Raw genomic sequence first — 13,359 nt, 5'->3', positions numbered from 1 at the left:
AATTGCAACCGCCTTAATGCAAATTAGCATTCATAGTGAATAGGCGTCTCTACATAGTGGACGAGAGGTCCAGCAGGTTTGTAGTTGTTAGTTACAATTTTATTCTAATCAGGTAGGGTACTCGTAGGTGTCTTCATTCTATTACCGGGCAACGTTTTGAGTAAGACATAATATAAGACTTTTACTTAATCAGATTTATGTGCCCTTTTTAACAAAGCCAAAAATCTCAGTATTTTATCAATAAAAAGAATATATATACGTAATGCTGATTCAAACCCGCTGTAGGTAATTAATCCACATAATTCATAATTAAGTTTCGCGATGCCACCCAATAACCAATATTCAATTTCTTACAAACACAGTGTCATAATCATCCGTGCCATAAATAGTAGTATATTTCCTATAATTACTTATAGTCATATTTCCTATCTTCCGTCGCCCGAAAGACGCTGGATGCGGGTCGCTTCCAACCGGCACGTATGGAAATCCAAGGGGATAAGGCCTATATGTTCAGCAGTGGACGTCTTATGGCTGAGATGATGATCATGATGATATTTCCTATGTTATAACTTTATAAGTTATGTTAACCTATGTATTACTATTGTAGATATTCAGTATGCAGTCATGCAGACTGTGTCAAGTATTGAATAAAGCCTCGCCTACTGTCGGTACCTGTGCGCTCCACAGCGACCCGGCTGCAGCCAGTTGCGGCAGCTATCGCCCACGCGGCCCACTTACTCAGAACCAATAATAATCAATACAATTCGCGTAATAATAAACCTTGTGTCCATGTAATAAGAGCGTCGACAATTTACTGGTAAGTTGGGGAACCTGTGTCGCCCGTAGGAGGATGCGGGCTTTCAAACATGTCGCCAGAGCGACATGATTTGATACATAATCTAATGCTAATTAATGGAAATATTCATACCTAATCGGACTATGTAAATTTTATTTCAGGACCATGTAGTGACCACAGGGATCGTAGGAATAAGTAATATTTGCCTTATAAGAAAAACACTTTAAATAATAAAAGTAGGGTCACATCCGTTGATCCACAGAATCCGATTCCCATCGGCTTTGGCTTCTGAATATTTTTATTTCAACTGTCTTTACTTTGAGTCAGCGAAATTTGCTGTTAGGCATTTTCAAGATAATGGCACTATGGCACTTCATAACTTAATGTATATGCCTAACCAACAGCGGCGTGCAGGTGTTGATAGGGAAGCCAGAGCTAGCTTATTTAACTTTCCCTTTTTCGTGATCTGGAGAAAAAGTGTTGTTTGAAAATATAAGGTATGAAAATGGGAATCGAGCTCTTTGCATGTTGCATGCCCTGTCACTGCTAACCTGTGCTACAGACTGTGCGGAAAGAGAAGAGACGTGGAATGTATGGGGCCCAATACTTTCCACGACTCTTTATCTTTCCAAACAGACTTTAACCAATCTTATTCTATCGCAATATGACATAGGTAATAGGTACCTATTTCAATATTAAAAGTTAACAAACGTAAGTAGCAGTGAACATGATCTAAACACGCTTGTAATTTGATAACGTTGTCGTTATAAAGTGCACTGCTATCACAGTTGCGCAAACGCACACGTAATCCACTCCTCCGCGCCACGCGGACTGCGCTGCGGCAGCCCTACTTATCGGCAATCGCTTCGTGTGACAATAAGCATGATGGATGATAACTGGATCTCGCCCCCGCTCGGAGCAGTTTAACTATGGTATGGAAAAAGACGATCTACTAACTTTCACCGAGTTTTAATCGAAGGTGTACCTATATCGGAGAATTTTGGTAATAATGTGTATAACGCTAAGGATGGTATTCCACCTGTCCAATATTTGATCAAATCTGCATTGAGTCTCACTAGACTCCGAAGACGCAATGCACATTTGATGAGAGAGTGCTCTCATTAAGCAAAATATGGATATTGATCCATCGAATATCGGACAGGTGGAATACCACACCTTTACTGATATTCAAACGAACGTGCTTTTGTCAATCAATCAATCAATGTCTTAATTTTGCATAAAAAGTGGTGCATAATAGAAGTAATTAGAAGTTCACACAATTTACCAACATCTGGCATGCAAAATATGGTGGAAACAAATATGATGATTATGATGAATATATGATTATGATCAGTGAATTATTTATTAGGTACAACTTGTAAGTTATCGCTCGTGATAGTCGTGATAAAATGAAATGTAAGTATTAAGAAAAAACATTTAACCCTTTGGTTAATAATCTATATTAGATAATAGTACAAAGTCCTCTCCTACGATAACCGCCACAACTTATTTACAGACAAAGATTAAAGTTAGGCACAATGAAATCGATTATAATTAGTTATAGAGCATGATACTGCGGTTATAAGAACGCCGCTGAGCCTAATGTAACCATACCTACCTTAAAGCGTAGCTACAAAATTTCAGCATACCTACTTAATTCACCTTACACAGCATAACGTGTCAAAATTACAAAGTGCGACTTAACAATTACGAATAATGCCAGTAATGACAGCGAGCCGATTACAGCCCACGTGCGGGGTATCGAACCCACTCCCCCGCCGGCGTGCTGACACGAGTGACACGACACATTTACACCTTCGGTGGAAAACAATGAATGACGGACTGCGTAACCAGGTGAAGCAAATTGGAACGGATGGCTGAGTGACGGTAAATTCATTGTTTTTGTAGGCATTTACCAGATATTTCAAACACTTTGGTAGGCTACAGACCTGTTGCGTGAGTAAGTTGATTCATAACATAACATAACACATTAAACAACTTAGAATTGCATTAGACTAATCCCAAATTTGATCGTTGTATTGAGTCTTGTCTTCTTTAAATATAAATCAAATATGAAGTAGACGTAAAAAGGTACATATATGCGACAGCTTGTGCGTCTGCAGCTGCATCTATTAGGTGCGTAGCTATTAGTACCTACCTATCTCCCACACGGAATCGACCAACTAGTCTGTTACCCTAATTGATTATACTTCCTAAAGATGGCATGATGAATTGACACTGACATCCTCGGACACCGACAATTTGCCAGTGAATTGTGATGTCAATACGCCATGACAATAGTTTTTGCGGTAGTCCGGCGCGTGGGTTATTTTTTTGGTCATGAGTGCTTCTTCACTGCTAATGGTTAGGCTTGGCAAGCTAAAAGACTTAAGTGCAATCAAAACTTTAATGGATATACGTCACTTTTTGGATAGATGCGGTGGTAATGGACGTCCTACGTGCGTTTCGTAGAGTACACTGCGCTCTTATTTGTTATGGTTAATATTCGGGGCCATATTTTGTTTGTCCATTAGTCTTGTTACTCTTGTTCACAGATAGTCGAGAAGTCCTGTTAAGGTCATTGTGGTTTTAATGAGCTGCTCTAATATCCACATTTTTCCCTGACAATTTGTTTCTTAAGTCTGTAGGAAAACCTTTATTCAGTATGGAATAAATATGTTATTGATATTATTGTTGTTAACATACTATCCTACTTATTACTATCTACCTCCTACTCCTGCAAAACTGAGACTGTAATAAATCAAGCGAATCTTATGGCCCAACGCTAATTTATATACATTGTACAAGTGTCAATAGGCAATGTTTAATACCGTATATAGACATGACTTGGGTATTATATACCAAATTAATAACGTTTTAAAAGAAATTAACACGTCGGCAGATAAAAATTCCTATTTATCTCAAATCTTCAACGTACGTATAGTTGTACGGTTTTAAAATATCGGAATCACTTGAGAGATTAGGTACCTGCCAATTAATGGCATTGTTTTGTTAAACCACTAATTATGCGTGGAAAATAAAAAGTAATAACAGCAATGATTCCATACAGATAACAACTTTACCGCTGAGCCCTTATGTGCCGCTCTCTCTCTTAAAATTACGCTTTACTATATTTTGTGCAAAGTTAGCTTTTATATACATAATAAGTACATACCTATAATGATTATCGGCTCGATTCGGGAAATGAATTAGATCTCTGCTAGACCTCAACAAGTTACGATATGGATAATTTAAAGATATTTTTAAGATAGATATGTCAAATTTCACGTTTCCGCGATTCTGGAGGTCCTCTTGAACGATTTCGACAAGTTATGACTTAGATATCCAAGTCACATCTAACATCTAGTCGATATCTAATGTAAATCTAGTTGATCTCTATATCGTCTCTAGATCTTGTGATTATCTCGTTTCCCGAATACGCGTGTATAACATCAATATTTTGCAAGCTAAAGACCTACGCAGTCATGCCAAAACCACAATCAGAACTCCCCAATAAGTAAGTATTCAATAAAAGCCAATTTAGTTATAACAATCTGATCACACCAAAAATAGTGGTCGATAAATTGTCCGCGTTTCGGCCGTCCTCGAGTTATTTCCTTATGCCCTGTCAATGGCCATTTTGCCCATTTTGCATCTCGCCGATGCCAACATTGTCTTGCCTGTTATGGTTTATGGTCGCCATCTTAACCGCCATCTTCGGTAATCGGTTACTCATTGGTATTTTTGGCGCGAAATGGCATTACCGCGATTTGCACTTAGTCCTACGCAATTATTATAATGATGGGCAAAATAACTAGCTCTAGTGGCTCTATGCTTTTATTTAAAGAATTAGATTACTTCCCTAATACTCGGTTATAGGTGTACCTATACATCATGCTAAGAGTGAAAGAAGTAAGGTAAGTACGGGATTGAAAAGCTTGATTACCTATTTATTTATTTATTTCACTATTGTATACAATTCTATGAGTCGACTAAAATAAGACCATTTCTACTATATACTATATCTATAACCTAAATGTATAAAAAAATCATAATTACTGTTTAATGAATGTAAAAGAGGCTCATTGTATTTTGTTCTGTCGTTTGGTTTTGTCCTCTTGACCGTGGCGACACGTGATTGATCAAATTCATTATAGTATAGTAGCTACATTAGAGTGTTTCGTAATAAAGTCATTATAGTTTATTCGGGAGCACATAGTGAGATGTATGGATTACATTACACTGTTATTTATACCAAAGTACGAAGTCTTAATTCAACCATCAAAGTCGACGGTAGTAAAAACCCTAGAGTTTACATATGTAACTCCCATGTCCAATTAAGATTTATTGTACTTACAGTCAGCAGCAGAAGTAGCTAAGTGGACGAGCTGTTAAAATTTATCTTGACGCGACTTTATTATTACGAGAATAAGAGCGTGTTAAGGTAATTTTGAACACCTCGCCCGCTTATAGCAACTTCTGCTGCTGACTGTACCTACGAAATAAGAATTTTTAATCAAAATTAAAATTAAATCCAGAGTTATTTTATACAAATATATTTCAACAGTGAAGTAAGACGTGACAGTGTGGGTATGTAGAGGTAATATAAAAGAGAAATACTGTAAATTTTGAGTCAAGCAAAGTATGGACATAGGTATGGTACAATGTTATAAGTTGACTACAGGCTGATGTCCAATCTCTTCGTCGTCAACAAAGATTCGGGGGTCCGTCTTGTGTTTTGGGAACCATTGGCTTGCTGATACGGTTGTCTGGCAAGTCAAAAAAAATACGCTTACAATTTAGCTACATAGCTGAAGATAATTTAGACTTTAGAATAAATCCTACTACCTACTTTTATTTTATACAAAATACCTACTATAAACACGAAAGTAGCTTGGTGTGTTTTAAAATTTTAATTACTGAATCAATATTGAACAGAAATTTGGCATGCAGAAAACTCTAACACTACTTAGTGATTGTCAAAGGGCATAGGTAGACAACTTTATTTTGGAAATTCGCCGTTGACTTGGGGAGATGCAGGCTTGGAGAGGTACTTAATTATGGAGACCGAATGCCACTCGCAACCGCAGCGCAGCAGAGTTTATAATAAAAATTGAAGTTGGTGATGAGTAGGTGGGCATGACATAGGTATTAGGGAATGCAAATCGGTTATTTTCGGTTATTTTTTGTATGGAAATCATCGGTTATTAACCGAAACCGCGATTATTTCCATACAAAAAATAACCGATTTGCATTCCCTAATAGGTATGTCATACTAAAATATCAGAACGAAATTCGATAAAAATAATTCACAGATATTTTATAACTATTCTTGTACTTTGAAAGGATAGACCTAAGTACCTTACAATTGGAGACCTTTTTTGTCTGCTCTCCCGATATCTTTTTCTTATCCTGGGGATAAAGAAAAAAGCATTCCTTTTTCTTCTCATTATTTCTTGCATTCAGATCGGAGCATACCTATAAGATAAAACGTTAGAGTTCAATCAAAATTTGTTAATGTAAGCGTAAGCACAAATTTATTGCTAAATTAGTATCTACCTACCTAGAATAGAGAATCTGAATTTACAGTCTTAATTCACGCTATTACTTAAATTTTAGGTTCCGTAGTCAACTAGGAACCCTTATAGCAGTGGCGTAGCTAGAGGATATGGCGCCAGGGACAGGCACCAAATTTGCCCCCCCCCCCACACAAACGAAATGAACTACAAAAGGGTTACTCTTTTTTTTAATTGAAATTTACTTTTAATTTAGACAATACAGTGTATATGTGTTTTTTTAATACATCGGCAGGCGTGGCTCACTCCGCGATGTCGTCGCTTTGCTACAGGCAGTTAAAAGTCCATCCGTTCGACCCCAATTTTGGAGTTTGCCATAAGCCGCGCGTGGCGCTGTCGCCACCTAGCGGCCATATCTGCGCTGATCGTGACAGACGCGTTTTGTTAGAGAGTGAGTCTTCTGTACCTAGTACTATTATTTATTCTGTGACATCGGTGGGTAACATGTTTACGACCCACCTGATGGTAAGTGGTCACCGCATCATATGGACGTCTACACTCCAAAAGAGTTACAAGCGCGTTGCCGACCATTTTAAAACTTATGCACTTTTTTGGAGATCTCCATACTGTAGCCTCTCGAGAAAAAGGAACTTAATCAATTTATTGTGGAATGAGCTCCCTTTTTTCGACAAATTTCCTCCCGACCACTGTGGAAGGAATTCCTCTTAAACCGCACAGTACGCGATCATTTAGGTTCTAGGGTGTGAGGATAAACACTCTGCCTATCCTAATACGGCGAGCGGTGCAGTGATGGCAAGCTGCATGTCACCGTTGGCAACTAGGCAGCATGTCAAACAATTCTTCAGACACCAGCTCATTGTACTTACCTACGAGCGGTAGAGAACATCCTGTATACAGGGTGGCTAAAAAATAACTGCATTCCCGTTGCCAGGGAGGTTCTGGGATTATAATGAGCAACTTTTACTATGGGACCAACCCCTCAGTCGCGAAAAAAAAATTTGGCTGGTTCATACATTTTGGTTGGTCCATTTTCTATGGGAGGGTAAACTTTTTTTTTTGAGATTTCGGGGTTGGTCCCGTAGTAAAAGTTCCGTCTACTACGGCTCATATATATGCGCCTGCCGGACAAAGGGCTAGCGATCCATTTGCATAGGTAGTCTCTTGGACTGTCCATAAGATGGTAACTTCCCGACAGGAGACCCCTGAGGGAAAAGACGCGCTAACACGGAACACAGCTCTGAACTCTCTGAAGCACTCGGCCCGCTCGCCTTATAAAATGAAAGCATAGCAACTCCTACCGAATATCCCTCTGCTTGATAGAAGTTTCTGGCATAGAGTATTCGCACTGCGGGATGGTCGGCGGTAGGGCGCTACCGTCGTCTTTTAAGGTCGAGTTCTAGGCAAAAAAGAGTACCTAAAAGATCGGCTTTCTCTTTGTTTTTCTGAGCTGTGGGCCAAATTACCAGGATGAGAGGTAGTCTTTTGCCCATTTTGGCGCCCCCCCCTTGGACGGCGCCCGGGGCACTTGCCCCCTCCAACCCCCCCCTAGTTACGCCTCTTTTTTTTTTTTTTTATGAAATAGGAGGCAAACGAGCAGACGGATCACCTGGTGGTAAGCGATTACCGCCGCCCATGGACACCCGCAACACCAGAAGAGTTGCAAGCGCGTTGCCGGCCTTTAAGATGGGAGTACGCTCTTTTCTTGAAGGTTTGAAGGTCGTATCGGTCCGGAAATGCCGCAGGCGACAGTTCATTCCACAGTTTGGCTGTGCGAGGCAGGAATTTTCTGGAGAAACGCACAGTTGAGGACTGCCAACCATCCAAGTGATGAAGATGGTAATGTTGTCGCGTAGGGCGATGGCGAAAAGAAGCGGCAGGGATTAATCCGAACAATTCCTCGGAGCACTCCCCGTTATACATGCGATAGAAAATGCAGAGCGATGCCACATCTCTACGCAGCGCCAAGGAGTCAAGCCGTTCCGAAAGCCGCTGGCAGTCGACAATTCGAGCCGCTCTTCGTTGGATGCGGTCCAGAGGGAGAAGCTGGTATTGGGGTGCCCCTGCCCACAGATGAGAGCAGTATTCCATGTGTGGGCGAACCTGCGCCTTATAAAGCTGTAGGCGCTGGGCCGGTGTGAAATACCGTCTCGATCTGTTGAGCACACCGAGCTTCTTGGAGGCTAATTTAGCCTTACCCTCTAGATGACCGCGGAACTGGACTTCACTCGAAATGTCGACACCAAGGATTCCGATACTGGCTGCGGCACTCAGGGGAGTGCTCTCAAAACGAGGTGACGCGACAAACTCTAACTTTTTTGCGGTAAACGCGCAAACCTGTGTCTTGCTAGGGTTAAAACGGACTAAGTTAAGTCTACCCCATTCAGAGACTTCCTTTAGGGAAGTCTCAATTTCAGACACAAGTTTGTTCCGGCTCTCGTTGACATTTTCCCGAGAGATATTGGTGCGGCCGGTGTAAAAGGCATCACCTGTACTATCATCAGCATAACAATGAATGCCGCTGATTTGCAGCATGTCATTGATGTGCAGAAGGAATAGCGTGGGTGATAGCACACAGCCTTGGGGGACACCAGCATTCACAGACATGGGGTCTGAGCATTCACCGTCAACTACGACCTTTATGCTTCTGTCTGCTAGAAAGCTACTGACCCATACACATAATCTCTCGGGAAGCCCATAGGATGGTAGCTTCGAAAGAAGTGCTTTGTGCCAAACCCGATCGAAGGCCTTCGCAATATCCAAGCTAACAGCCAATGCTTCACCCTTTGTCTCGATCGCCTGTGCCCAACGATGTGTCAAGTAGACAAGAAGATCACCAGCCGAGCGGCCTTTACGGAAACCGTATTGTTGGTCACTAAGCAACTGGTGATCCTCTAAGTACCGAAGGAGCTGGCAGTTGATAATGGACTCCATTATCTTCGAGAAAAGGGAGGTTATAGCTATTGGCCTGTAATTGGACGGGTTTGAGCGGTCGCCTTTTTTAGGGATCGGGTGCACCAAAGCTGACTTCCATAAGGTTCCCATATAACCATTCCAGTCGCAGAATCATCAAAGTGGTAACTAAATGTCAGATGTGTCGTAACAGAGTCCACACAATGTGTCTAGAATTGTTTCGAAACAAAGTGTCGTCGCCGTGTGTACACTTTTCCGTAACAAGGTGTCGACACATTTGTGTGCACTTTGCGTGCGGTTTGCGACTAAATCTGACAGAAAATTTGTGACAGCAAATGTCAATATAAAATACCTCTTGAAAACCAAGGTTTGTCAAACTACTATTAGTGTCTCGTGTGCTCGTAAGTAATTCTAGTAAGTCATCATGGGCGATGCAAATGAAAACCATATAAACACCCAACACCCGTCAACCTTTTACAGAAAAGTTTTTAAAGAAATGCAATAAGCTACTTAGGTCAGCCAACGAATGCTCCAAAACGTTGTAGAGGGAAATGCTCGGAACACAATTTTTGACTCTGTAACTTGGTTTGGACAAGTTAGGAGGTGAACATATCAAAAGTCCCCGGCCGTAGCCCTTGAGCAGGGGGAAGAGAAGGGGCTTTGATGGTCCCATTTTCCGGTTTTTCGATTATATCTCGGAAACTATGCATCTTAGCGACATGGCCACTTATACAAAATGAAAGTTAATTTAATTTGTTACAAGTTTATTCAGTCAATTTTTTCGATATGTTGAATAGTTTTTGAGATATCCGCTCTTGAAAGTTTATTTAGGGCTCTCAATATTATCTTGATATATCTACATCAGTGAAGGTGCTAGGCCGTGTATGGTATCGTTTTCGTATAAATCTGGGTTGCTGAATCCATTTAAGGTATCACATTGACACCATTCCACAAAATTAAAAAAAATCTTTTTAGGGTTCCGTACCTCAAAAGCAAAAAACGGAATCCTTATAGGATCACTCGTGCGTCTGTATGTCTGTCCGTCTGAATACACAAAATAGTTCTTTACCTATAGATGACAGGAAAACCTATTAGAAATGTGCAGTTAAGCGCGCGTCGGACTTAATGTACGGAACCCTTAATACGCTCGTCCGACTCGCACTTGGCCGGTTTTTTTTAAACTCCTCTTGACGCTTAACCGCTGAACCGATTTCGTTGAAATTTGGTATAGAAATAGTTTGCGTCCCGGAACAGGACATAGGATAGATCTTATAACCAAGCAACCTTTTGAAGTTGTGAAAAGTGGCGTGGAAATTTGTACGGGAAATCAATAACCGCTGAACCGATTTATATTAAATTTGGGATGGTCTACATCTTTGATTTAGTTAAAAATGATAAAAAAAACATGACTTCAAACCTAAACTTAAACAGTATTAACTTCAAGAAGTCAATTCTGAATTCCCCCCTACACCTCATTTCACACCTTTAAAGGATGATTTTTGAGATAACTTTTTATGTCCTGTCTCGGGACTCAAAATATATGTGTACTAAATTTAAATTAAAACTGTTCAGCAGTTTAAGCGTGAAGAGGAGTTTAAAAGAAAGTAAGTTTATATGTTTTTACTTTGGAATGGTGTCAATGTGATACCATAACTAAATTTGGTACTGCGCATTTATACGAAAACGATACCAAACATGGCCTCGTAGCTTTACTGTTGTAGAAGTCAAAATAAAATTGAGAGCCCTAAATTCTTATTACTTGACCAAACTTGTGTAGAAGGAAAAGGAAAAATAAAAGTCTTCGGCAGGAATATAAACACAAATATATTTTTTTTTTTTTGCGTTACTATTTCAATCATCAAATATAAACATACCTTGATTATATTATTCTAGTGAGATCCTCATAGATAAACAAAAACATTTACTTAAAAAATTACAAGGTCGAAATGTCACGGAACTTGTGAGAGTAATATGTGAAAAATAAAAACTTTTATGACAAAAAAATCTGGACACAATTTAAGAAGCATCCAATTGCGTCGAGGAATCATCTGTATTTTTGCTTGTTTCATTACCTCCTCGCTTCTTTTTTTGTCCTTTGTATTCTGTAGCAATTTGTTAGATCTGAAAATAAAGATAACTTGCGTCGTCACGGATGTCGATTTATAGGTTTTAGGGAGTGCAGAATTCGAAAACTATGATCATTTTATATTCCAAGATGGCGGCTACGTATTTTGTCATAAAAGTCGTCATGGATATCGTTTTATAGGTTTTAGGGAGTGCAGAATTCGAAAATGATGACCATTTTGGATTCCAAGATGTCTGCCGTGCACTTTGTCATATAAGCCGTCATAGATGTTGATTTATAGGTGTTAGGAAAAGCAGATTTCGAAAATGATGACCATGACCAACAAAACGACATCCATATCGACTTTTAACATAGTGCATGGCCGCCATCTTGGATTCCAAAATAGTTATTATTTTCGAAATCTGCGCTCCCTAAAACCTATAAAACGACATCCATGACGACTTTTATGACATAGTGCATGGCCGCCATCTTGGAATCCAAAATGGTCATCGTTTTCGAAATCTGCGCCCCCTAAAACCTATAAAACGACACCCATGACGACTTATATGACATAGTGCATGGCCACCATTTTGGAATCCAAAATGGTCATCATTTTCTAAATCTGCGCCCCCCAAAACCTATAAAACGACACCCATGACGACTTTTATGACATAGTGCATGGCCGCCATTTTGGATTCCAAAATGGCCATCATTTTCGAAATCTGCGTCCCCTAAAACCTATAAAACGACATCCATGACGACTTTTATGACATAGTGCATGGCCGCCATCTTGGAATCCAAAATGGTCATCGTTTTCGAAATCTGCGCCCCCTAAATCCTATAAAACGACACCCATGACGACTTATATGACATAGTGCATGGCCACCATTTTGGAATCCAAAATGGTCATCATTTTCTAAATCTGCGCCCCCCAAAACCTATAAAACGACACCCATGACGACTTTTATGGCATAGTGCATGGCCGCCATTTTGGAATCCAAAATGGTCATCGTTTTCGAAATCTGCGCCCCCTAAATCCTATAAAACGACACCCATGACGACTTATATGACATAGTGCATGGCCACCATTTTGGAATCCAAAATGGTCATCATTTTCTAAATCTGCGCCCCCCAAAACCTATAAAACGACACCCATGACGACTTTTATGGCATAGTGCATGGCCGCCATTTTGGATTCCAAAATGGTCATCATTTTCAAAATTGGAGCCCCCCAAAACCTATAAAACGACATCCATGACGACTTTTATGACATAGTGCATGGCCGCAATTTTGGATTCCAAAATGGACATCATTTTCGAAATCTGCGCCCCCCAAAACCTATAAAACGACACCCATGACGACTTTTATGACATAGTGCATGGCCGCCATTCTGGATTACAAAATGGTCATCATTTTCTAAATCGGGGCCCCCTAAAACCCATAAAACGACATCCATGACGAATTTTATGACATAGTGCATGGCCGCCATTTTGGAATCGAAAATGGTTATCATTTTCGAAATCTGCGCCCCCCAAAATCTATAAAACGACACCCATGACGACTTTTATGACATAGTGCATGGCCGCCATTCTGGATTCCAAAATGGTCATCATTTTCTAAATCTGCGCCCCCCAAAACCTATAAAACGACACCCATGACGACTTTTATGACATAGTGCATGGCCGCCATTCTGGATTCCAAAATGGTCATCATTTTCTAAATCTGCGCCCCCCAAAACCTATAAAACGACATCCATGACGACTTTTATGACATAGTGCATGGCCGCCATCTTGGAATCCAAAATGGTCATCATTTTTGAAATCTGCGCCCCCCAAAACCTATAAAATGACACCCATGACGACTTTTATGACATAGTGCATGGCCGCCATATTGGATTTCAAAATGGTCATCATTTTCTAAATCGGGGCCCCCTAAAACCTATAAAACGACATCCATGACGACTTTTATGACATAGTGCATGGCCGCCATCTTGGAATCCAAAATGGTCATCATTTTTGAAATCTGCGCCTCCTAAAACCTATAAAACGACA

This window comes from Cydia fagiglandana, chromosome 1 (genome assembly GCF_963556715.1).
Source record: "Cydia fagiglandana chromosome 1, ilCydFagi1.1, whole genome shotgun sequence".
Classification (NCBI taxonomy): Eukaryota; Metazoa; Arthropoda; class Insecta; order Lepidoptera; family Tortricidae; genus Cydia; species Cydia fagiglandana.
This window is presented reverse-complemented; position numbering follows the sequence as displayed.